The sequence below is a fragment of the Hemitrygon akajei genome, chromosome 12 (assembly GCF_048418815.1).
Source record: "Hemitrygon akajei chromosome 12, sHemAka1.3, whole genome shotgun sequence".
Classification (NCBI taxonomy): domain Eukaryota; kingdom Metazoa; phylum Chordata; class Chondrichthyes; order Myliobatiformes; family Dasyatidae; genus Hemitrygon; species Hemitrygon akajei.
In genome coordinates, this window is record NC_133135.1 from 48,044,564 (window position 1) to 48,071,275 (window position 26,712).

General features: G+C 38.7%; 1 long non-coding RNA gene across 1 annotated transcript; it reads right to left on the reverse strand.

Annotated features, from left to right (window-relative positions):
- LOC140736579 (uncharacterized) lies at positions 1 to 25,923 on the reverse strand. The gene is made up of 3 exons (XR_012100979.1): positions 25,675 to 25,923; positions 4,525 to 4,625; positions 1 to 56 (listed from the first exon to the last, which is right to left on the reverse strand). It is a non-coding gene; the product is annotated as an uncharacterized lncRNA (long non-coding RNA).
- Between the last annotated feature and the right edge of the window lie 789 nt (positions 25,924 to 26,712).

The following is a 26,712-nucleotide window of genomic DNA, read 5'->3' on the forward strand; positions in this document are numbered from 1 at the left end:
CACTTGGTCCTTGTGGCCAGTATTCTTTACGGTCAGTTGTGGACACCAATGCATAACTGTTGGTCACAAACAACAATGTTAAGGGAATGGCAAAACATCTGGCATTGTTATTCTATTATTTTTGTATCTCTTAATGTGATGATTAACTGATACAATGAAAAGGCAAGCCAGAAAATGCTGGAACACCCAATAGGCCGGGCAATGTTCATGGAAAGACAATGTTCATTGAAACACTTCAGATCAAAATTCTAACAAAGATCAAAATTTTGATCTGAAGCATTGACCCGTTCCTTCCCACAGATACTGCCTGAGCTGCTGAGTATTTCCAGAATTTTATTGTTTTTCTACGGAGCTACAGTGACGACAGATTATTTTTCATTTCCACAAGGAGAAGGTATCATTAGAATCATTAAATGCCTGATAATGAACAATATTTTTCAACTTATTTCACAGGGAGAGAGGTAAAAGAGGTGGAGTGACATTGCTAATCAGGGATAGTATCACAGCTGCAGAAAGGGAGGATGTTGTGGAAATCTTGTCTACTCAGTCAATGCAGATAGAAGTCAAAAACAGAACTGCAATTATTCTATAGACCACCCAATAGCATCAAAGATATTGAGGAACAGATTGGGAGTAGATTTTGGAAAGGTGCAAAATTGACAGTGTTGAAGTCATGTGGGACTTCAACTTCCCTAATATTGATTGGCAATTCCTTAGTTCAAAAGGCATAGATGGGGCAGAATTAGTCAAGTGTGTCCTGGAATGATTCCTGACACAATATGGAGACAGGCTGACTAGAGGAGAAGCCATTCTGGATCTGGTACTAGGCAATGAACCTAATCAAGTGATAGGCCTCTTGGGGGGTGAGCGTTTCAGAGACAGTGACCACAACTCCCTGATGTTTACCATAGCCCTAGACAGGAATAGAAGCAGATAGCACGGGAAAATATTTAATTGGGAGTCTACTGTACTAACTTCGTGGGTATTAGGCAGAAACATGGGAGCGTAAATTGGGAACTGATGTGCCCAGGGAAATACACAACAGACATGTGGTGTGATTTAGGAAGCACTTGCTTCTGGATACTGTAGCTTTGTCCCATTGGGGGACGGAAAGCACGGTAGGGTAAAGGAACCATGGCTGGTAAAAGATATGGAATATCTAGGCAAGAGAAAGAAAGAAGCCTACTTACAGTTTATGAAGCAAGAAAAATTCAGGGCTCTAGAGAGTTTCAAGGTATCAGAAAAGAGCTTAAAAATGGACATGGGAGAGCTAGAAGGGGCCGGCCCTGAGTAGGATTAAAGAAAACACCAAGCTCTTCTACATGTATTGTACATGAAGAACAGGAGGATGACCAGAATGAAGATAGAACTGATCAAGACATGTGTTAGGAGCTGGAGGATGAAGGGGAGATACTTAATGAATATTTTGCTTCAAAATTCACCAGTTAGAAGGACATTGACAAATGTGAGAACAACGTTGAACAGGCTGATATACTGGACCATTCCAATGTTGAGAAAGAAGATGTGCTAGAACTTTTGAATAACATTAGCATAGATAAGTCACTGGGACTGGATAGTAGACACTCCAGGGTACTACAGAAAGCAAGGGAAGATATTACTGCACCTTTGGCAATGATTTTTGCATGCCACTGGCCACAGGACTAGTATCCAAGAGACTGAAGGGTGACAAAAGTTATTCCTTTGTTCAAGAAAGGAAGTAGGGATAACACTAGGAATTATTGACCAATGAATCCTACTTCAGGGATGGGCAAATTATCCAAAAGGATTCCTAGAAACAGGATTTACAGGCATCATCTGAATAGGGATAGTCATTAGGACTTTGTGAGATCATGTCTTATGAGCCTGATAGAATTCCTTGAGGAAGTGACTGTACAAGTTGATGAAATTCGTGCAGTGAATGCAATGTATAAGGAATTTAGTCAGGTATTTGGCAAGGTTCCCCTTGGTGGGCTCATTCAGAAAGTCAGAAGGCATGGGATCCAGGGGAACTTGGCTGCATGGATTCTGATTTAGCTTACCCACATAAGGTGGTAGTAGATGTATTCTGCTTAGAGGCTCCAATCACAAAGAAGAGAAAATCTGCAGAGGCTGGAAATCCAAGCAACACACACTAAATGCTGAAGGAACTCAGTAGGCCAGGCAGCATCTGTGGAAAAGAGTACAGTTGACGTTTCAGGCCGAGACCCTTCTGCTTGGAGGCTAGTGACCAGTGGTGTTCCATAGGGATCTGTTCTGCGACCTCTGCTCTTTGTGATTTTGGAAGTATTTGAAGAAGTAAAAGAGAGAAATTAGTATGAGGTGAGAAGTGACTTGATACATGTTTATAATATGATAAGAGGCATAGATACAGTGAACAGCCAGAAACCTTTCAACAAGGTGGAAATGGTTTATGAGGGACATATGTTTTATGTGACTAGAATAAAGTTCAGGAGGGGATGTCAGGGGTAAGTTTTTACACAGAGAGTTGTGGGCACGAGGAACACACTTGTAGGAGCTGCAGCAGGGGCAGATATATTGTATAAGGGACATTTAAGAGACCCTTAGATAGGCACATGGATGAAAGAGAAATGGAGGGCTATGTGGGAGGGAAATGTTAGCTTGATCATAGAGTAGGTTAAATAGGCAGCACAATATTGTGGGCTGAAGAGCTTGTACTGTGCTCAAACAAGAGAATATCTGCAGATGCTTGAAATCCAAGCAACACACACAAAATGCTGGAGGAACTCAGCAGACCAGGCAGCATCTAGGAAAAGAGTACAGTCGACGTTTTTGGCTGTTGCACTGTGCTGTACTGTACATAAATGTTGTGCCAGAGCCTTCATTTCACTGCCTATTTGCCCTGATGTTTATGCTGTCACCTGCTAAATGTGTATTGTCACTGCTTTTGTATACAAAAGAACACAAAATAATGTATTAAGGAAAAAAGAATTAATTGTTTTCAATTTCTTTTAAGCCATCTCATCGATATTTTAAATTTGATTTTTGCTCTCTGATTGGTTGCATGCCTACAATGTTTGCTCTAACCCAACTATTATGGCCCATTGAATCTCTGGAGCAATATACAGTATGCACGTTAAGTGATGACAAATTCATTTTAGCAGGGGACAAGACACTTGTCCATGACAGTATTTTCCCATGCCATTATGACAGCATTTCCCCAAAGAGGACAGAGGTCTGACACTTCTCAAACTAGCTGAGGGGATCAGATGATAGCTTAAGATGACTGATTGGGGTTCAGCTGGTCACTGCAGGGAGAAGGGAGTAACAAGCAGTGCCCTTGCACTCTAATTGGCTTTTTTGTTTGTTCACAGTTGCTTCTAATGTGGACAAGGCTCCATGAGAAAACAAAAATTAGCACCTGTTAGGACAACTTAACCTTCAGGAAAGGGCAAATACACTTACGAAGCTTGGTTGTGAGCAAGGATAAGTTTTTAAGTGGATTTTTGCACGCAGTGCATTTTACTGGAAGCCTAAAGCCACAGAATTCAGTATACATCGAATCTCTCATTAAGAAATGCCAGGAATGAATAGTACACATTGTCCCACAGCTTTGACACATCATTCAGTTCCCTCACTGACAGATTTGTTAATCTTTCAGTGTTGCCTTTCGAAAAGACAAACACAGCAGATAAATTTAGAGACTAGCCACATCCCCTCCCATAGGAAGTCTCACCACATGGGCAATTCTTTTGGTCAAAGAAAACAGCAAGCTAATTTATAGGGTAAATCGTTTTGACTTATTTTAAAGGGTAGCTTGATGTCTATTGACAGTTTCACTAAAGCACAATAATTTAAAACGTTTTCTTTCCCACTTTACAGAAGAGCTAATCAGATAGACATATGTGGCTAAATTTTAATTTTGTATGTTCATTTTAATGATCTCACAACTGACAATTTATGCTGGTGTTGAAATGTCTTAAGTACAGCTTTAAGCAACTGCAGTAGAAACTGTAGTCTATCTGCAGATTTGCTAATCTCACTCACTCAGAAACACATCAACAGTATGTAATGCCTGTTAACCCTCTTGGGTTTCAATCATTTCAAATGATCTGAGGTAGAGTTTGCCAGACAGTTGAAGAGATTGAGAGATGGAAGGATGAAAACTAGCATGGATGAGCATAGTACTGGAATAAGACAGAGAACAGTCAAGGAGAGAAAAGGAGAGAGGTACAGACCCACAAACGGTGAAATGCAGTAAGAGCAAGACAGTAAAAACTGAAGGAAGCATTAGAGAAAGAAAGATACTTTTTTGTTTCTGGGATGAGAACAATAGGAAGTATAAAACTAAAAGTAACTAAGCCTGCTTAACAGTGATGTCTTAATGAAACTGAATGCGTCCTCTGACTTCGACAGTTTCAAAAATTATTAAACGAATAAATATATTAACAAATTTAAATGAATAAATCCTCTAAAGTATCAAATGCAGCAAATATTCATTAGAGTGTTTATATTAAATTAATGAGGAGCACAAGCTAAGAATTCAGGGGAAATACAATTTCTTACAAGCCATCGTGTTTATTCATCAGTTGAGTTTTGCAATTCATCTAACAAGGTAAAAATGTTGTAGTAGTAACTTCTGCCTGGGCCCAATCTCCAAATATTATCTGGAAAGAAAAAATAAAATAGTGAATAGCAAAGTAAAATTAATAGGAGAAGATGATACAGTAAAGAGCTCACTTAGGTTGTGTAAAAGAATGAAAAAAATATGGAAATAGTTAAAGAAAAGGGGAGTAGAACAGGGGCTATGAGCTTATCAATCAAACTCCAATTCTAGTAAATAGATCATGTAAGCATGATAGGGAGAAGGGGTTAGTGGAGTGTCAGGGAAAAAAATGAAGATAATAAAATCACTCAGATTTATTTGTCTAAATTGGAAACTTCATGCTTACACCTGACTAAATCATCAAACTGAAACTTTAGATTGCCTCCCACAGCAAATGTATGAAATCTAATCCCATCTTTGTTTAACAGGGGCCAATCAAACAACTAATGCATTTTGCAGATGTTGTCAGGATCACTAATTTCTGCACTGAAAATCCTTACATTTATGTTTTTACAGCCCTGCCTCTCATTTAATCATTTTGCTGTCTAGCTCTTTAATGACTCTTCTCAGAATTTAAGAATTTGTTGAGAAATTGAAAGGATTAGGTCTGACTCTAAGTGACCATATCAGAAATGGCCTCGAGCCAGAATCATTTAATCTGGAACACATATGTTATTATTCCACATTAGCTATGGTCTTCATAAATTTGACAAATATTAAACAAACATTGCAGGTGGTCAACAACTGGACTCAGCAGTTGGTTAAAATGTTCCTATGCCTGTGTGGTCACAGAGAGCTCCACTTTCCCTTGGTTATGCTCGTAAGGGAATGCTGTCATCTTATGTGTACATGCACACACTCACATCAAAATGCAAGTGCAGTGGTAGGGGGGTTTCTATCTTAGTCTGCCATAAGAATCTAATTAAAAGTTAATAAATCCTCTGTGAAACATTGTTAACAACATTATCTGTAAAATAAAATATGAGTTGTGTCTTTTAACGAACTATGACAAGCCAGCAGAGGCATAACTACTAAATCCAGGTTTTACAGACTTCAGCATATACTCTCTGTTACCAGCTTAATGCTTTTGAGGAGGGGAATCAATAAAGATACAATCATTTTTTTTTCCTTGTGCTGTGACCTGGACATGACATCGAACATTGGTCACAAACGTCCTCAATTCAATATGTGCAAAAAATTGGTTTGGAACAATATTCCCTGACAGGTAAAATCAAACCAGAAGATGAATGGCTCATGAAGCATGTGGAGACTGGGGGAGTTGGGGTTACCAGGGGTATTACACACCAGCAGGAAATGCCTGAGGAGAAACCATCTGGTGCATGAGGTGCTATGGATTAATTTATTAAATCACACTTTCTTTCATTATAATATTAAAATAAAAAGTAGTTCCATTTTTTTCCCTTTTGCTTTCACAATTCATTTTTTATTATTTAGTCAGTTCACACTCAACGAGATGCAACAGGTCACCTCTGGTCTTTGCTGTGCAATTTTTAAATTAGGTGATTAAAATTTAGGAATGCCTCCAGACCCCTCAGGACTGTATTTAACATCTGTAAATCTGCCACTTCTCCTTGCCAAGGTAAACAGCTTCGCATAAAGTTCAGAGGTGAGAAGGCTTGCCTGCTTCCCCCCAGGTTGGAAGGAATCTGTCTGGGGACCTGACAGTTCAGGCCAAGAAGAGGCACTGAGTGCTTCAGCCCCCAGCATGGTGGCCCATGCTGCATCTGTGTACACAATGTTCACATCTCCCACACAAATGCAAGAAAATTTCATTAGAAATTATTGCTATGTCAATATGTGGAGCTGCCGGCCCTGATCTGGAAAAAGTGATCCTTCCAAGGGTGTTACAAAAAGGAAAAGGGATACTTGGCTGAAGTTATTGAAGTTATTTATCATAATAGTGTGTGTGTGTCTCTCTCTCTCTCTCTCTCTCTCTCTCTGTCTCGCTCTCTGTCTGTCTGTCTGTCTGTCTCTCTCTCTCTCTCTCTCTCTCTCTCTTCTGTTGCTCAGGGTCAGGTAGCTGATTTGTGCACTGTCTGCTTCTTTCTATTGTCATCACTCACTTAAACCGTTCATTCATATTCTCTTGCATATTGCTAGTCAGTACATACAATGAAAGCTGGGAAGATTTAACCCAGTGGAGTGCTTGGATTTCTGCCATGGAAACAATTTTAAGCACTTGTCATTGCCTGATAAATGTTACCTAACTCCTTCTAAGCAAATCTCAGTGTTTTCCATGACAAAAAATGGAATGAATGTAGAAATTGTTGGTGACAGAAGACTTACAGCTGCAGCAGTACTGAATGTCAGAAAGAGTAAATAACTAATAAGTTAAGAGAATAATTTCAGTAAAAATGTTGAATTATCAATTTGATTGTAGATCATATTACCACTACTTGAATGCATATTTAGTATTGATGTCAAAAACTAAAATGCTGTATTTTGTATTTTTAAGTATTTGTTGCAAATACGTAATATTTGGGAAATAATTTCGATGTGTACAATAGAAGACGCTGGATTCAGCATGTGGCATCAGCAAATAAAAATTAGGAGCCTGAAGCTCTTCAGGACAATTTCCTAATGGCCAGTATGGTAACAGTAATAGAAATGGTGGTTCTGAGAAATACGTATCTGGCAGGCCCAAGCTTTAATCCTTGGGGTGTACTAATTTAGCATTAGTTAAGCATGATGATGTGGCTTTTAGTCTTATTCTAAGAGCTGTTTCATAGATGCTGGTGACACCTTGCAGATTTCAGCAGTATTCCATCAGAGCAGATGTGGCAGCTTTTCACTATGTAATGGGTTGCCCAAGTATCTTTTTGATGCCCGTCAGTCCTGCTTGTGCATCATCCTGATACATCCGATGGCAAACCACTGGAAAGAGAAGCCCATGAGCCCAATCATTGGAATGATTATTCAAATTTTTTTTAGATCAGTCCATAACATTCAAACGAAGCTACAAACCAAAGGTAAGATAAACTGCCTCCATCAGCCTAGGAGCTTTTCTGAGACCATGTGTAGAGGATTTACAGAGGACTACATCTAGGGTAGATGAAATACGTAAGGAAATAGGATTGATCTGACAGCTGACGTGAGGGAGGCTTGCTGTATTACAAGAAAAACCAGAGAATAAGATGTGGCATTGCAAGAGGCTCTGGTTTTCTATTAGGGAATCAGCCAAGTACCTGCTCCTGATTATTATCCTTGATCCTAGGTATACCTTTGAGACCTCGACCTGTTGTGTATGTCCAACACTGTCTTTCAGGTCTCCTGCATCAGCAGTGCTCTGCAGTCCACTGCTGCAGCATGGTGTTCCTTTCTCCCTCTCTGTATTAATAGTAATCTCATTCATTCACTCTGCTTGTACTTCACCATTCAGATCAGCAACGATTTGCTGGTGTCATGAGTAAATATATCATACAACATAGAACAGTACAGCGTAGTACAGGTGCTCTGGCCCACAAGTGTTGTGCCAAACCAGCTAAAAAGTAAATTTTAAAAAGACAAAAGCTAATCCCTCCTACATATACAAAGTCCATATCCTTCCATCTTCCTCACATTCATGTCTCTATTTAGACATCTCTTAAAAGCCTCTAATGTATTTGCCTCTACCACCATACCAGACAATGCATTCCAGGCATCCACCACTCTCTGAGTAAAAAAACCCCTGACATCGCCTTTGAACCTACCCCCTCTCACCTTCAATGCATGCCTTCTGGTACTGGACATTTTTATCCTGGGAAAAAGATACTCCCTGTCTATTCTACCTATGCTTTGCATAATCTTATAAACCTCTACCAGATCTCCCCTCAGCCTCCACTGCTCAAAAGAAAACAAATCCAGTTTGTCCAGACTCTCGTGATAGCACAAGCCTTCTAAACCAGGCAGCATCCTGGTAAACCTCTTCTGCACCCTCTCCAAAGCCTCAGCATCCTCCCTATAGTGAGATGACCAGAACTGTATTGAATATAGCAGCTGTGGTCTAACCAGAGTTTTATAAAGTTGCAACATAACCTCATGACTTTTGAATTCAGTGCCTCGACTAATAAAAGCAAACATTTCATAATCTTACTAAACCACCTGTCGACACGTGAGGTCACTTTCATGGAGTTATGAGCTTGGTTTTGCCTTTAACAGTGCACTGTTTTCCTTGCATTCACCCTATTAAGGTGCAACATCTAACATTTACCTCCATCACATGAACAATCATAGTCTTTATGCTATCACAGATAATTCTCTTTGATTCTTCCAAATCTCTGCAATTTAAAATCCTTCCTTTTTTTAACTTTTACAGTCCTGAAGAAGGGATTTAACCTGAAAATTAACTTTTTCTCTCTGCATAGATGCTGCCTGACTTGTAAGTATTCTCGGCATTTTCTTCTTTTATTACACTTTTCCCAGTGCTTTTCCTGATACCTTTTAAATGTGCTGAGGATTTCTGCCTCTATTATCCTTTGTTCAGTGAGCTTATGTTTTTTACTTAAAAACATTGTTCGTCACTTGTCTTCTAATTTTCATTTAACATAATTCCAAGTCCTCTTGTTTTCAACCAGTCTGCCAACAGAAATACTGTATGTTTTGCTTGCAAACATGTCTAGGCCTTTTATTATTCTGTACACCTTAATTAAATATTCCATCAAGTCTCCAACAGAAACAATCCTAATGTTTACAGTTTCTCCTCATAACTCATGGCGCATCATTTTAAATCTTTGCACACTCGCTAATGTCATGCTGCCTACTATAAATAACCTGGTGGGGAAGATCAAAGCTAAAGACTATCAATACAATAGATTTACCAAGAAATTAAATAGGAAGTGAATATGAAACATTGCAACTCATGAAAATAGAGAGCGTTAGAGATAAATAGATGTGTTTATAGATAACGAAATGAAAGAGAATATGTAGATGGTTATGCCGAGACAAAATGGTGAGAGGAAGATCAAAGATAAGTTCTAGTTTATTCTTTTAGGGCTGATAGAGCAACTTCTCTGCTGTATATGCTAAGTTGTTGTGGGCCTCCCCACTCCCCTTTCAAAATGTCTAACAGCAATGATAATTTCTTCGGAGTCAAAGAGCTCTAGTTCATTTTTGCTTTTACTGGGTCTTCTCCCACCTCATGAGTGCAGTGTAGAACCATTTGATTTTCCCAAATAACATCATCTGGTGACAGATATATTGATATTTTGTTGTGATTTTCAGTATTTCTGCTCAAAATTGTGAGATGAACATTATTTGAAATTCAAATGGATTTTACAGTAAAACATAGGATATTGGTTTTGCCTTTGCTTCAGAGTAGCAAAGAAACTGCCTATGTGATTCTCATGTTACTAAACTGCAAGGAATCTTTGCACTTGGTATAATTTCAAAGTAACTTTATTATCAAAGTACAATGTATATGTCACCATATGCTACCTTGAGACTGATTTTCCCTTGCTGGAAAAATAAAGAAATGCAATAGAATCTATGAAAAACCAGACATAAACAAAGACTGGCAAGCAACCAATGTAAAAAAGAAGATAAATTGTGAAAAATAATAATAATACTGAGAACATGAGTTGTAAAAGAATCCTTTTAGGTTGCGGAATAAGTTTGGAGTTGTGTTCAGTGAAGTTATCCACATCGGTTCATAAGCATGATGGTTGTAAGGTAATAACTGTTCCTAAACCTGGTGGTGTGGGGCATAAGGCTTCTGTACCCCTGCCCGGTAAGTAGTAGCAAGAAGAAAGCATGGCCTAAATGGTGGCAGTTTTTGATGATGGATGCTGCTTTCTTATGTCACTGCTCCTGGTAAACATACTCTATGGTGGAGGGGAAATTGCCTGTGATGAACTTGGCAGTATCTATCATTTGCTGTAGAATTTTCCATTCTTGGGTATTGGTGTTTCCATAACAGTCCATGATGAAATCAGTTAGGATACTTTCCACTGTGCATCTATAGAAATATGTCAGAAGTTTTGATGACATGACAAATCTATGCAGACTTCTAAGAAAGTATAGGTGTTGTCATGGCAATTTCATAGTGGTCTCAGGATAGATCCTCTGATTGTCAATGTCCAGATATATAGAGCTACTGACTCTCTCCATATCTGATCCCCAAATAAGGACTGGCTCATTGACCTCCAGCTTCTTCCTGCTGTAGTCGATAATCAGCTCTTTGGTTTTGCTAAGATTGAATGAAAGATTGTTGTTATGGTCCCACTCAACCAGATATTCAGTTTTCCTTCCTATATGCCAATTTATTACCACCTTTGATTTGGCCAACAACAGTAGTATCAGTAGCAAAGTTAAATACAACAACAGAGCAGTACTTAGCTACACAATCATAGGAATAAAGTTCAAGTTCAAATTTATCATCTGACTGTACATATATACAATGAAACAGAACAACATTTTTCCAATCCATAGTGTGCATATAAAACATGCAATACACATAGTATCACTTTGGATACTGTCAGGGAGTTGACATAACAGAGGAAATTCCCAGTGTTTGGGTCTCTGGCACTGAGTCTGACTCAGACTCAGGAGGAGAAAAGGTGACCTGTGGTGATAGGGGATTTGTTAATTAGGGGAACAGACAGGAGGTTCTATGGGTGAGGATGAGATTCCCGGATATTTCGGATCGAATCCTTGGCATTCTTAAGTGGGAGGGTGAACAGCCAGAAGTGGTGATCCATTTAGGTACCAATGACATGGGTAGGACAAGCGACAAGGTTCTGCTTAAGGTGTTCAGGGAGTTAGATGCTAAGTTAAAGGGCAGGACCTCCAGGGTTGTGATCTCAGGATTGCTACCCATGCCATGTGCGAGTGAGGCCAGAACTAGGAAGATTACACCAATTAATACATGGCTAAGAAACTGGTGTAAGAGGAGGGCATAAGATTTTTGAGTCATTGGGCACTCTTCCAGGGAATGTGTTGGGACGGTTTGCACTGGAACTGGAAGAAGACTAATACCTAGTGGGAAGGGTTGTTAGTGCTGCATGGTGGCGTTTAAACTAGAGTTGCAGGGGGATGGGCACTAGAGTGCCAAAACAGTTAGAGGAGAGTTTGTGGAGGCAGATGTTGGTAAGACCTCAGACAAAGTTAAGAATCCAAAGGTTGAGCATGGTGCAACTGCTGTCCAGAGCTGCATATGTTTCAATTCAAGAAGTATCATAGGAAAGTGGATAATAGTGCTGAAGATGAGGTAGCTGGTTTACAAACATAGGCAATGTGTAGTGAGTACAGGTTGTTGATAGGGCAAAATTGCAAGCAACTGGATGAATTGCAACAAAAAAGGCAGATAAAATCAAAAAGGGTGAATACAAGACAGAAGGTGTTATATTTTAATGCACACAGTATATGGAATAAGATAGATGAGCTTGTCACACAGATGTGGATTGTCATGTATGATGTTGTAGGCATCACTGAATTATGGCTGAAAGAAAATTATAGATGGGAGCTCAGTGTCCAAGGATACACATTGTACCAAAGAATAGGCAGGAAGGCAGAGGGGACAGCATTGCTCTGTTAGTAAAATTGAAATAACATCATTAGAAAAAGATGACAGAGGGTTGGAAGGTATTGAATCATTGTGGATAGAGCTAAGGAACTGCAAGGGTAAAAATACCCTGGTAGGAGTTGCATAGAGACCTCCAAACAGTAGTAAGGATGTGGTCTACAAATTACAACGGGAAATAGAAAATGCATGCCAAAGGGGCAATGTTACAATAGTCATGGGAAGGGGGAGGTTCAGTATTCAGGTAAATTGGGAAAATCTAGTTGGTGCTGGATTCCATGAGGAGGAATTTCTAGAGTGCCTACAAGATGGCTTTTTAGAGCAGCTCATGGTTGAGCCCACTAGGAGACCATCGGTTCTGGATTGAGTGTTGTGCAGTGAACCGGGCTTGATGAGAAAGCTTAAAGTAGAAGAGCCCTTAGAGAAAAATAATCATAATATTATCAAATTCACCCTAAAATTTGAGAACGAGAAGCTAAAGTTAGATGCATCAGTATTACAATGGAGTAAAGGGAATTACAGAGACATGAGAGAGGAGTTGGCCAGAATTGATGGGAAAAGAACACTGGCAGAGATGACAGTATGGCAGCAATGGCTGGAATTTCTGGAAGCAATTCAGAAGGCACAGGATATATACATCCCAAATTAGGAAGAAATTTTCTAAAGACAAAATGACACAACTGTAGCTAACTAGTGAAGTCAAAACCAACATAAAGGAGGGAATATAATAGAAGAAAAATTAATGGATCGGGAAGCCTTTAAAAACACAAGAAGGCAACTAAAAATGTCATTCAGGAGGTAAAGATGGAATATGAAAGTAAGATACCCAATAATATTGACGATAGCAAAAGTTTCTTCAGATACATAAAGTGTAAAAGAGAGGTGAGAGTGGATATCAGACTGGTGGAAAATGATACTGAAAAGGTATTAATGGGGGACAAGGATGAACTGAATAATATTTTGCATCAGCTTTCAGTGTGGAAGACAAAGCAATATGGTGGAAGTTTCAGGTGTCAGGGGGCATGAAGTGTGTGAAGTTATCATTACTAGAGAGAAGATTCTTGGGAAACTGTAAGGTTTGAAAATAGATAAGTCACCTGGACCAGATGGTGTACACCCCAGGGTTCTGAAAGAGGTGGCTGAAGACATTGTGGAGGCAGCTTTCAAGAATCACTAGACTCTGGAATGGTTCTGGAAGATTAGAAAATTGCAAATGTCACTTCACTCTTCAAGAAGGGTGAGAGGCAGAAGAAAATAAATTGTAAGCCAGTTGGTCTGACCTCTGTGGCTGGGAAGATGTTGAAGTCAATTATTAAGGATGAGGTCTCAGAGTACAGAAGCACTTGATGAAATAGACCTTAGTCAGCAAGATTTTCAAGGGAAAATCTTCCCTGACAAATCTGTTGGAGTTCTTTGAAGAAATAAGAAACAGGATAAACAAAGGACAACTGGTTGATGTTGTGTACTTGAATTTTCAGAAGGCCTTTTACAAGGTACCACACATGAGGCCGCTTTAACAAGCTTTGAGCCTATGGTATTACAAGAAAGATACTAGCATAGATAAAACAGTGGCTGTTTGGCAGGAGGTAAAAAGTGGGAATAAAGGGCACTTTTTCAGGTAGGCTGCTGGTAACTAGTGGTAACATAGGGGTCTGTGTTGGGACCGATTCTTTTAATGTTACCGGTATATGGCAATGAATTGAATGATAGATTTGATTACTTTTTTGCAAAGTTTGCAGGTGATATGAAGGTAGATGGATGGACAGGTAGTTTTGACAAAGTAGAGACACTACAGAAGAACTTAGACTAGGAGAAAGGGCGAAGAAATGGCAGATGGAATACAGCGTTGGGAAATGTATGGTCATGCACCTTGGCAGAAGAAATGAAAGGGCTGACTATTTTCTAATTGGAAAGAAAATACAAAAAACTGAGGCACAAACAGACTAGGGAGTCCTTGTATGGGATTCCCTAAAGGTTAATTTGCAAGTTGAGTCTGTGGGGAGGAAGGCAATCGCAATGTTAGCATTCATTTCGAGAGAACCAGAACATAAAAGCAAGGATGTAATGTTGAGACTTCATAAAGCACTGGTGAGGCCTCACTTGGATTATTGTGAGCAGTCCTTATCTTAGGAAGGATGTGTTGAATCTGGAAAGGGTTCAAAGGAGGCTCACGAAAATGATTCCAGGATATGGCTTGTCATATGAAGAGCATTTCATGGCTCTGGCCTGTATTTACTACATTTCAGAAAAATGAGTATTGACCTCATTGAAACCTATTAATGGTGAAAGGCCTTGATAGAGTGGATGGTGAAGAGCTTAAAACCAGCCTCAGAATAGAGGGGTGTCCTTTTACAAGGGAGATAAGGAGAAATTTCTTCAGCCTGGGAGTGGTGAATCTATGGAATTCTTTGCCACAGGCAGCTGCAGAAGCCAAGTTTTTATGTATATTTAAGGCAGGGGTTGATTCTTGATTGGTCAGGACATGAAGAGATACGGGGAGAAAGCTAAGAGGAAAATTGGATCCGCCATGATGAAATGGCAGAGCAGACTTGATGGGCCAAATTGCCTATTTCTGCTCCTATATCTTATGGTCTTATATTATTGTGGTCTTAATAATGTATTAGCAGCAAAATGGAAAACCTTCTACCTCTATATTGTTCTCCTTTACTCGGGAATAAACCATTTAACATCTTAATTCTTTTTAGGTTCAGGGAGAAAAATTCACAGCATCAATCGCTCTCTAACCAGTAAGTACAATCTGGGCTTTACCCAAAACATTCTTACACAATAATGCATGCTGATGCATTACTGTTTTCATGTTGCACACATCAAAAAGGTAATTTAAAAATTGTCAACTGATAGATCAATAATAATTAATTACAGTTGAAAATTTGGCTACTTCAATATTCTTTTAAGGATAAATTAAATCATTGGAGTTCTATGATTTCCAGCAAGTGATTTCAGTGACATCTATTGTCTGCTACAAGACTAGTTTTCTAGATGTAGGCTGAAATATTTTTTCAACAGCATGTAACTTTTTCTATAACTACAGGCAGTGCCAAACTATGATTGGCTGTTAGGAGGTAGACTTATGCAACTTAGGATTCCCGCATCCCTATTCCACCTCCCCCTTTACATCCCATACAAAAACAAAAGATGCATTCAGTGGAAGTTAATGAATGGGGATCCTCAAAATGGAAATGCAGTGATCCACTACATTGAATCTCCAGCTCCAATGTATAATTCTCCGTAACTTCTGCCACCTCCAATGGGATCCCACTACCAAGCACATCTTTCCCTCCCCCCCTTTCTGCTTTCCACAGGGATCGCTCACTACGCGACTCCTTTGTCCACTCGTCCCCCCCATCCCTTCCCACCGATCTCCCTCCTGGCACTTATCCTTGTAAGCGGAACAAATGCTACACCTGCCCTTACACTTCCTCCCTCACCACCATTCAGGGCCCCAAACAGTCCTTCCAGGTGATGCGACACTTCACCTGTGAGTCGGCTGGTGTGGTATACTGCGTCCGGTGCTCCCCATGTGGCCTTTTATATATTGGTGAGACCCGACGCAGACTGGGAGACCGTTTCGCTGAACACCTACGCTTGGTCCACCAGAGAAAGCGGAATCTCCCAGTGGCCACACATTTTAATTCCACGTCCCATTCCCATTCTGATATGTCTATCCATGGCCTACTGTCAAAATGACTCCAAACTCAGGTTGGAGGAACAACACCTTATATACTGGCTGAGTAGCCTCCAACCTGATGGCATGAACATTGACTTCTCTAACTTCCGTTAATGCCCCTCCTCCCCTTCTTACCCCATCCCTGACATATTTAGTTGTTTGCCTGTTCTCCATCTCCCTCTGGTGCTTCCCCCCCACCTTTCTTTCTCCTGAGTTCTCCAATCCCATGATCCTTTCCCTTGTCCAGCTCTGTATCACTTTCGCCAATCACCTTTCCAGCTCTTAGCTTCATCCCACCCCCTCCGGTCTTCTCCTATCATTTCGTATTTCCCTCTCCCCCTCTACTTTCAAATCTCTTACTATCTTTCTTTTCGGTTAGTCCTGACGAAGGGTCTCGGCCCGAAACATCGACAGTGCTTCTCCTTATAGATGCTTCCTGGCCTGCTGTGTTCCACCAGCATTTTGTGTGTGTTGTTTGAATTTCCAGCATCTGCAGAATTCCTCGTGTTTGCACATTGAATCTTTTGGGTTTTTTTTTCATTTTTCTTGTTTTATTGTACTTCCATGCTATTTCTGCCACTACTTCATCTAACAACTGCTCTCATGTGCCCCACACATTCCCAGCCCCTCACTAACATCATTTTCTTTCAAACAAAAAATAGTTTTGTTGAGAATGTGCCCTTTGAATAACAATATTAGTCTTTTTTGGGTTTTTTTTCTCTTTATGTTCAAGGAAACACCCATGTGTTGATTTGTGGTTCAGTACTCCCGTGATGCTATGTTGAAACAATTCAGTCTCCTACAACTTTGACATTTATTCTGAAATAGATGACTCCTGTGACTTTACCAAAACAACTTTTGTTGTTTCCTATTAAAAAAATCTGGTAATTTCATCACACCATAACTTTCAATTCAATACAATACTTATTCCTACAATTAAAAAAAAACAAAATAATGTCTTGGATTTCACAGTTAGTGGTAACATGAGTGTACTTACATAAATCTAGTAATACTTTATGCCAAGGTCTTTCCCTTTTAAAGAGCCATTTGCTTTTGGCCATCACACAAACCATGATGTCATAAAGCTGACTGACCAGCCAATTATTTTGAAGAATTCTCACAGATGCAGGTGGGAACATGAAGAGATTGTAGCTAATACTCTAAGTAATTTAAAGAGTATGAGATATATATTGAAACATTAATATATTATTAAGTTAGAAGCTAAAAGACCCTAAATAAACTTTACTAAAATAATAGAGAAATATATATCATAATGTAGTAAATTTTAAGTGTTTTCCCAAGTGATTTACAGTACATTTGACTGGTGATTTAGGGCCAAGGAATATTAATAGCATTTTGCACCATTAGACCCTCTTTCATCATAGGCAAGTCATATTTTAAGGTATTTTACAGTGAGATTAATTCTTAAATTCCTGTGCCTAGCAATTAATTGTTCAAATACTGCTTTTTTAACTCTATGCAACTGAAAATTATATTTTTCTAGATGAATTATGATAGTGCAGCTTATAGTTCTGAAATATGTTAGCCTGGACATTAGATCAGGCATTTCCTATTACAATGCATGTTCATGAAACACCATCCATATGCCACCTTGGACGTGTACAGAGAGAAGTTAATCATGTTACAAAGTTTATGTAGAAAATTGCTGGGAAAATTTGTACAGGGTGGAAATGATGCACTTCTGATTCAACACTATCTTGCACATGAAGTTAGAAGCAAATTCATTCTTGTACCTTGTCTAGCCCTTGCAATCTGTCAATCAAATCAGACAATGCCTCGACCCATACTATTTGGTTTATATGATAGCATTAGCGAGCTGGTTTTGCATGGAGCTTGTAACGTAAACCCCTATTGTTTGGCACCAACCTGATTTGGCACCTCTAACACACGATCAGTGCATCAATCCAGGAAAATAAAAGATTTTGAAGAACTGAAGTTTTCAGGAAATCATCAGTCTCTCTTGATTGCAGTGGTGAAAGTTGCAAATCAGTGCTACCTGTGAGAGAGGGCCAAGTTGCAGACAGTAGCTGGGATTTTAGTGTTAAGCTATGTTTGCAGCGGATATTACTATCAATTTCATAACATAATGATGAACACCAAAAATTTATTTAAAATTACAACTGCAGAATCTAGAATTATAGAATCATACAGCACTTTTAGTTTCCAGAAAGCATCATAAGACAGTACAACTTCAAAACATAAGAAATAACAAAAGTTAGTGGAAATGTACTGTGTAACAATGAATTTTCTTAAAGGGTGAATTACTGTATACAGATTTTCATATACTGACCTTATTAAGTGAAAAGGTACCCTTTGCTAAAATTGTGCTTTAAAGACTCACAAAATCATAAACAGCTACAGCATAGCAATAGGCCTTCAGCCTATCTAGTCCATGCTGAATTGTTATTCTGCTGAGTCCTATCGACCCTCACGCCTTACCCTTCCCATTAACGCTCCTACCCGAGCTTCTCTTCATCGCACATCCATAGATCCCTCAAAGTTGCTGTGCAAGCTGATAAGGTGGTTAAGAAGGAATATGGTGGTTTGGTCCGCATTAGTCAGGCGACTGAGTTCAAAAACTGCAAGGTCACATTGCAGCTATACAAAGTTCTGGTTGAACCACAGAACATGTCCTATGAGGTTGAGTCATCCTCTTTCAAGAGGAGGAGAATGAGAAGTGACTTGATAGAAGTATACATGATAAGAGGCAAAGATACAACGGACAGCCAGTGACCTTTTCCAAGGGCAGAAATGGCTAACATGAGGGGGCATAATTTTAAGATGTTTGGAGGACAATATGGGGGCGGGGTAAGTGATAGGTTTTTATGTAGGTGCATGGACAACTCTGACAGTGGTAATGCTAGAGGCATATAAGTTAGGGACATTTAAGAGACTCTTAGATTGAAAAATGGATGGAAGAAAAATGGAGGTCTATGTGAGAGGAAAAAGATAGATTGATTTTGGAGTGGTTAAAGGGATGGAACAACATTGAAGGCTGAAGGGCCTGTACGGTGCTGGACTGCTCTCTGTTCTATGTTCTATACCTGCCATGCACCTCCTTCTTCTTAATTAGAGCCTCAATGTCCCTGATAAACCAAAGTTCCTTAAAATTGTTTAAAAGGCTTTTCTTTTATTCTAACAGGACCATACAACTCTGTGCTCTCAATACTTCACTTACCAAGTATCTCTTTGTCAGAAAACAACCTGTCCCAATCCACCCGCGTTAGACCCTTTCTGATGCCATCAAAATTAACTAAACTCAAATTTAGAATCTCAACCCAAGGACCAGTCCTATCCATCTCTGTAATTATCTTGAAGCTAAAGGAATTATGATCATCTGTCACCTGCCCTATCTTATTCCCTAATAGGAGATCCAGTATCACACTCTCTGTACTTGGGATCTCTATATATTGATTCAAGAAACTTGCCTGAACACAGTTGATAAACTCTATTCCATCCCCACTCACTTTACTCTCACTTCCAAGTAAAATCATTGATAAGACATCACATTTGTACCCCCTAACTATTATAAATGATTTATTTCTCTTTGGATAGACCTCAACCCACCACCATCTTGCCCCACCCTTGTTCCCTCACACAATAGTTAATCCATTTGTAGCAGAACTGTAGAGAGAATGATGACAGATATAAGCTTCACCCATTCTGATATCCTATATTTAACATTTTTTGGGAAGCTCAAAATTAACAATAAATTGTATTTTATACGTACAGTGGCTAGTTTCAGTGCTCATTCAAAAACATTAATAATAACAGGAAGGAGAGCAGAAATTAAACTTTAAAGTAAAATGGTAGGTGAAATGTGGTTTTGGTGAGACCAACAATTATCTAAGAGGAAATGCAAGTTGAGGGAGTGTTTTCTCAGACTCGTGAACCTGGCACTGCATAATTTGATCCTGGAAAGAGGTCACATTCTGAGGATTGAAATTCAGGGAAATTTCTTTCTGCATAGGGCATTAAGTCTTTGAAATTCTTTGCACTGGATAGCTGCAGGTGTTTGGTGATTCTAAAGTGAAACAATCAAATTTTTTGGACCAAAAGATTAATTAGAAAATTGGTTTTGAAATGTTGGTTCAGCCATGATTTTATCTTCAATTCTTCTTTGTAGAGGTCTAAATGGATCATATAGTTTATACTCTTAGCTATTTTCATTTTAGATCTCACCAGAGTCAGTGATAAAACAATCTTACATTGAAGTATGTTGAATCTCTTTATATGTAGAACTTCAAAGAGACAAATCAGAGCTCAATAGCTGTGTCAACTTCAGTCATCACTTTCACAACTCAACGAATTCATCTATAAATATTCTGGCATTCCAGAATCCCTTTGAAGACCAACCTTAAGACATGGTTATTAATGATTGGTGAGGTTACTATTTTGGAAGTTCAACTACAGATAATGAGATCTAGAGCAGCACGCTGCCCTTCCTCTCATGAAACCACACCGCTTTTGAATTCATTGTGAAATCTCATATGTCTGAATATGTGTACAGTCATTGGTCGCTATACTTGAAAATGAAGCAAAGGGGATAGACCGATGGGTAACTTTAAAGGCACAATGAATAAAACAAGCAAAAAAATTGCATTCAATATTGTTATTCAGGGCATATATGCAAGCCTATTCCTCCTTTCAGAATGATTTCATTTGTCGTTATTCCCCTTATCTCAGACTTTGAGTTTACCTGCCAATATTATCATGTCCACTCATACCTGATCAGAAGGCGGGATCTGAATCTTAGGCGTTGCTTCTACATTGTGCTCCATCTAGTGGTCTGGCCTAGATGATTGTCCTCCCAAATTCTCCTTGCACATATCTGTATTTCTAAATTTCTATTTGTGTTGATTGCACAGGACTTGTATCATTGTCTTCTCAAACAGCAAAAACAGATCTAGTCTACTAACTGAAGCAAACTCTGGTCTGTGCTCCACCACTAAACTCAAACATAACGTTTATAATCCAAATGCCATACAACTCTAAGAAAGCATCGTCTAATAAATTCTATATGCATACACTCGTTTCTTACAGCTGTTCCTTTGCATTAAAGTGAAGGAAGTCACTGAACTACAACAAGCGTGACCTGATGCAGCTCACTAGGCAGATTTCCCAGCATACTGCTGATGAACTGCAGGAAGTTGGAGAATTTCCCAGGAAAATTTGAACCTTTGCAGAATTAATCTTGTTTTCAACATAATGAGACAAAGCATATAAGACAGATTAATTAGGAGTCCTAAGAAAAACAAAATTTATAGTAACAACAAAACAATAATAATTGACAAAATAATGAATTGAAAGTAAGCAAGAGAGAGAAAATAAGAACAATGAAGTGGAACAAAAGGTGAAATGGAGTTTACTTCTCAGAACAAATGCTGTGTTAAATTAGGATTAATGTCAACCTTTTCTAAAACTACAGTATAGTAACTGAGAAAAGGCTATCAGAATGGCTTCTATTTTCTAAACAGAAACTCAACATGCACTCAAAGTAACAAACACAAAATGCTGGAGAAATTCAGCAAGTCAGGTAGCATCTATGGAAGAGAATAAAGAGTCAACATTTCTGGCCAGGACTGTTCATCAGGGCGGTTTCGGACCAAAATGTTGACTCTTTATTCCTTTCCATAGATGCTGCCTGACCTACTGAGTTCCTCCAGCATTGTAATGTGTTACCCTGTATTTCCAACATCTGTAGAATCTCTTGTGTTTATGGATTCAAAGTAAATATTGTAACTGGCTGAGGAACTGAATGTAAAATTTCTCTCGGCATAATTTAAAGAAAATTAAAGGTAAGAAGAAGATGCGCAGACTTCCAAACATGTTTACAATTAAGAGCAACAACAAACAGTAGAAGTAGGCATCTGAAAGATGGTTGGAAACAGAAACTGGGAACCTTTTCCTTATTGAGACAACGTGGATGTACAATCCACCATTCCCATTGATGGAAGGAAGGCATTTCTACTGTCTTTAGCAGAAAGCCTGTGGTAGGAAGAGGCTGAGACAGCGGTTACTGCAGCCAAGTTTAGTGTCCAGAAACAACAAATGTTCTGTTAAAAAGCAACTCCTCCTTTTCAAAGTCTATTAGGAAAAATGAATCTGCCCTGCAGCATACTCTGTGTTGGTAATACAGCTTTTATATTAAAAATAATACATGGGTTTGGGTTGCCGCATTGGGTCCATCAAAGAACCGAGAAGAATTACCAGACACAGTTGTGGCTTCGAAGCAAATGGCACTCCAGTGAAACAGGCCCAGGCAGATTGTACATACCATAGGGGATCGAATATTTGAAGAGCAGGGGTCACATTTACAAAAGACTGATGTAAGACTAAATTGTTCATTGCACAAATGTTTTAACTCAACTGCTGGATATGGGATATGACAAGCTGACTTTTAACATCTTTCTATGCTCTACTGGAGTGGGAGTATAACTTGAAAGAATTCGATCAATTTTCTATTACAGTGCACTATAAATTTATTCTGAATTCAGTGTATCAATATGTTTATATATTTCACAATAAATTTTCAGGTAGTTGAACAGCTTGGACAGGCAACTATATTATTTTTATTCTATTTCCATAAGATTTATATGTATCACTATTTTAATATCTTCACCTATTTATTTCCTGTGATGTCTGATTTAAAGAATGATATACTTAGTACATTTATTGCAATATTTTCACTTCATTGAATGCTACACACAATTGATTTCATTTTTAGTTTATTTTGTTTTTATTATCTCTGCACACTGCATGTGGTCAAAAGTCTAATATACGACATGGCTGCAATGCATACTTTTGTCTCAGCCAATATATTTCAATTTGGATGCATATTAATTGTTTTGCCCTTTACCTTTTTCGCACACTAACAAGATGGCTGCATTTTGCAGCATCCAAGGAAACCATCCAACGATATGATTCACTAATCAGAAAATAGATATGTTGATGATTCCACCTGCTTCCTCTGATATACTCTGGGCTCACGATTTTCTGGGATGTACAATGACTTTTTGCATGGCAGTGCCCGGCCCCTTCAAAAGTGGGCCACTTCACCAATCTTTCAGGAAAGAAGGCACTATATCATACTAATAGCATTTCTTTGCTACTCTGTACTTCCTGACTCCCATGCTTTCTGGGACATTAGAACTAATTTCAGAAAGACTGCAGCACCAGAGCGATGTGTGTGTGTGTGTGTGTGTGTGTGTGTGTGTGTGTGTGTGTGTGTGTGTGTGTGTGTGTGTGTGTGTGTGTGTGTGTGTGTGTGTGTGTGTGTGTGTGTGTGTGTGTGTGTGTGTGTGTGTGGTGGATGTATGCAGCGTAAGCAATCCAGGCAGGCTAAAGGAAAGCAGGATCACAGCGAGCAACTTAGAAAAGAAAGTAAGTGCTAACTACAATAAAATTTTAAAAGAGGTTAAAAAATTACAAGACATTAAAAGAAATCAGGATGTGAAATAGAAAAAAATTAAAATGCCAAGACAATGTCAAAATAATACACATATAATTACTGCTACTTCACTGACCAACTCTCATTATTCATTAAAGTCATTGCTAATTTGTTATACAATACTGTACTTATAAGCTGGTTACAGTCCAGCAACAAAGGAAATCCCCCAGGCTCTTCCAATGTGCACATCCTGTTTCTGTCAGTGTGGCTTGGCAACATTGTGAGACTCTTGCAGGCTGTCATCTGCAGCTTGCTAGTCACATAGGCCTTAGTAAAATGAAAGGTGCCCTAAGGTGTGAAATCATGTCCAATCCAGCTGCTTTGCTAATGACTGTATTCTGTCATTTCAAGTCTATTTCACTCTGTCAAGATACAGGCCCAGAAATGCCGGTTCTACTCAGCTTAATTGGTGTTTGATTTTACAAGTAACTTTCCACAGCAGGCATTTTTTTTGGCATTTCACATATTTTAAAAACCAAAACAAAAATAGATCAAAATATTGAAAAGCCACAATTATTTTTCACAAAATATTTTTCATCTCCAGTATAAAATTGAAATAACCGGCTAATAGAAAGCTAGTTCCCTCTAATGTTGACGAATATTTGTGAGTTTGTTCTTTATAGCTAGTCAGCTGCTTAGAATAACATGCTTTTAAGATTATTAGCACTGATTCAAAATTAGTCATACTCAGAGCTAAAATGGTTCATGTATTTATTTATAATTCCATATTTGGATTTGGTCTTCTGAAGGTTTTAATTTTGCTGGAATTCACTTGCATGGATACCTCTTTTTTTCCACTTATGTGTGTCTAGACTCAAAGTGTTAATATGCAACTAAATAAAGGAAAACATCGAATAGAACCCAATTCTGACCCAAAGTCCCTGTAATTCTATATAAGTACAGGAGTCATTGCATAACAATCACAGCCAGGAACCCTACCTGACTATTTCCTGCCTAGCCCCTGGGCGCTGAGGCCAACTGTGAAGCCTTAATCAAAATCAGCTAACTCAACATAGGCCAAGAACTGAACTCAGGATCTTTTGATCTGCTTGTGCCACCTCTGTTTATGCTCTTAACTACAAAATATCAAGGACAGTCCTAGTTAAACGCAAAGTGAACATGAGCCAATGGGTATGAATTCTAATTTTCTACCTTTAATTTTTTTCTTGCCTTCCTTCAGTGAGATCTCTATTCGCAGCTAGACCTGACTGGAGTTTCACTATATCAATCTAGACAGTGAGTGTATTGTTGATACTAATGAGATTGATTTTACACGCAAAAATTGTAAGTGCCCATCTTCCACTCATTGTATTATGAAATAAACCTGCTTTTATTCTTGCTGTAGTTTTTGTAATGAGCTCTATATCTGTTCTTTGAAGAGTCTGTTTTCTGCATAAATATCCACGGTGAACACAGATATATACTCTGCCTTGCCTTCAAATTATTGGCTGACACTCACTTGGAGGAAATGTCATTGCTCCCCCTTTAATTCCCTGCAGTCAATTCTTTGTGAGATTAGCAACTCTATAAGGACACACAATGAAGTATAAAAATGAAATATGAAGTTCTTTGGAATGTTATGAAGGAAATATTTTCAACATATTTTAATATATTTGATAAAATGATAAGAGTATCTGAAGGCAGATACCTCAAATACCTAACCTCAGTGATTGCAGGGAGTAAGGAGAGATCTGGAAAAATTCTATTAGAATGCCAGGTCACAGATTTCCCATAAAACGGAGAGATACTCCGTAACTGATGATTAGCTCCAGCTGCTTTTACACTGATGTAGTCTGTATCTGGAGATCAGCTCCTGGGGTTTGTATCGCTAAATCTGGCTCCTTTATTTCATCACCAGAATTATAGACTCACTACAAAGTGGAAGTTTTATCACAGATACTCTGCTCATAATTTTGTGAAATGGGATATAACTGCAATAGACATTGACATGAAACTGTCATAGACTTACAGAGATCTAACTGCACTGAATTTGCAATACTAGCAAATAAATTACGGATAGCCTCCGAGCAATCCTTATGCTGAGGTTCTTAATATAATCTTAAAGATGTGAACCCAGCTGTGCTTTTTAGAAACTAAAGTAAATCATGGCATGGCATAAACCGACCAATCTAATCACATAAGCCTAACCTCAGACTGAGTGAATTTCAAAAATAAGACCATTATTTTATCAACAGCTCATCAAACAAGGCTACATTATTCATTTTTACTTGCATTGTAAAATAAGGAGTTTGCTGGTGGTGACAGATACTGCAAACAACTAACAAGCTATGAGCAGGTTCTGACACAGATGAAATGGTCACCAGAAGGGGTCCTAAAATGGCAGTACCAATGGTCAGATTTATGTGATGAGCAGTAGTGAGAAAACAATGGAGATTGCAATGGACAGGCCACACCAAGGTGAGCTCAATTTTTACCTCAGTGTATTGCAAGGCCATCAGCTGCTCTATCGATTGGGGTTTGAGCATTCCTTCCAGCACCATGTCCACCTGCATTTGATTGAACCACTGGAATTTGGCTCTCCTGCTTTCAGCAGCTTCCAGCTGTTATTTTGAAATTGCTTTGCTTAACACAGGGTTCAGTACTGCTGCAGTTTCTCCACACTTGGAAGGAGCAATGCTGTACTCATCTTGTCAAACTGAAGAATTCTTTGCCTTCCTCCCTGGTAATCTCTGTCCAAATGGGCCACAGAAACAAAATATATTCCAGAATATAATTAGTGGCCAACACAGAAAAAAGATTATAAATGTAGTATTTGGAAGCAAAACTGTATAATCTTTCAAACTCTGAAATAACTTAATTACTTTCTTGAAAGAAGCTTAAGATTTTTTAACAGCAATGTCTATTTATATAGTGTCTTTAAGATACAGGCAGATACCACGATACTTCAATTCATAAACATTTAGGAATCTAAATGCAGGAAATGATTTTTGTTTTTTAATTACCTAATCTCAATCATGGTACCTATGGAACAATCAAATGATAATGGAGTGCTTTTTGGTTCAGGAAAATATGGATCACTAAATCTTATCCAAAACTATAACAATACTGCTGAATCTTAACTGCTTTTTCCATTACTATTTTGCATGCCATTCAATTGTATCAAAATCATTGCATTCAAACACAAGATAAATCCAGATGGACTATCCAGCATTAACCTTGACACCAAATTCTGACATAGTACAGTTGCACCCGGCCCAGTCAAACTTCCAAAGTCCAACTCACAAATGTTTGAAATTAATAGTCTGCAGCTTCAGGAAATCGGAAATAAACCTGAAAATTCTGGAAGCACACGGCAGGTCATGCAACATCTGTAGAAGGAGAAACAGAGTAACATTTCAGTACAATCCTGAACTTGCTTCACTCTCACTCTGAATTGTCTTTCTGTGGTTTCCTGCACCGTTATAATGAGGCCCAAAGTTAACCTCAACACCTCATCTTCCATGTGGGCACAT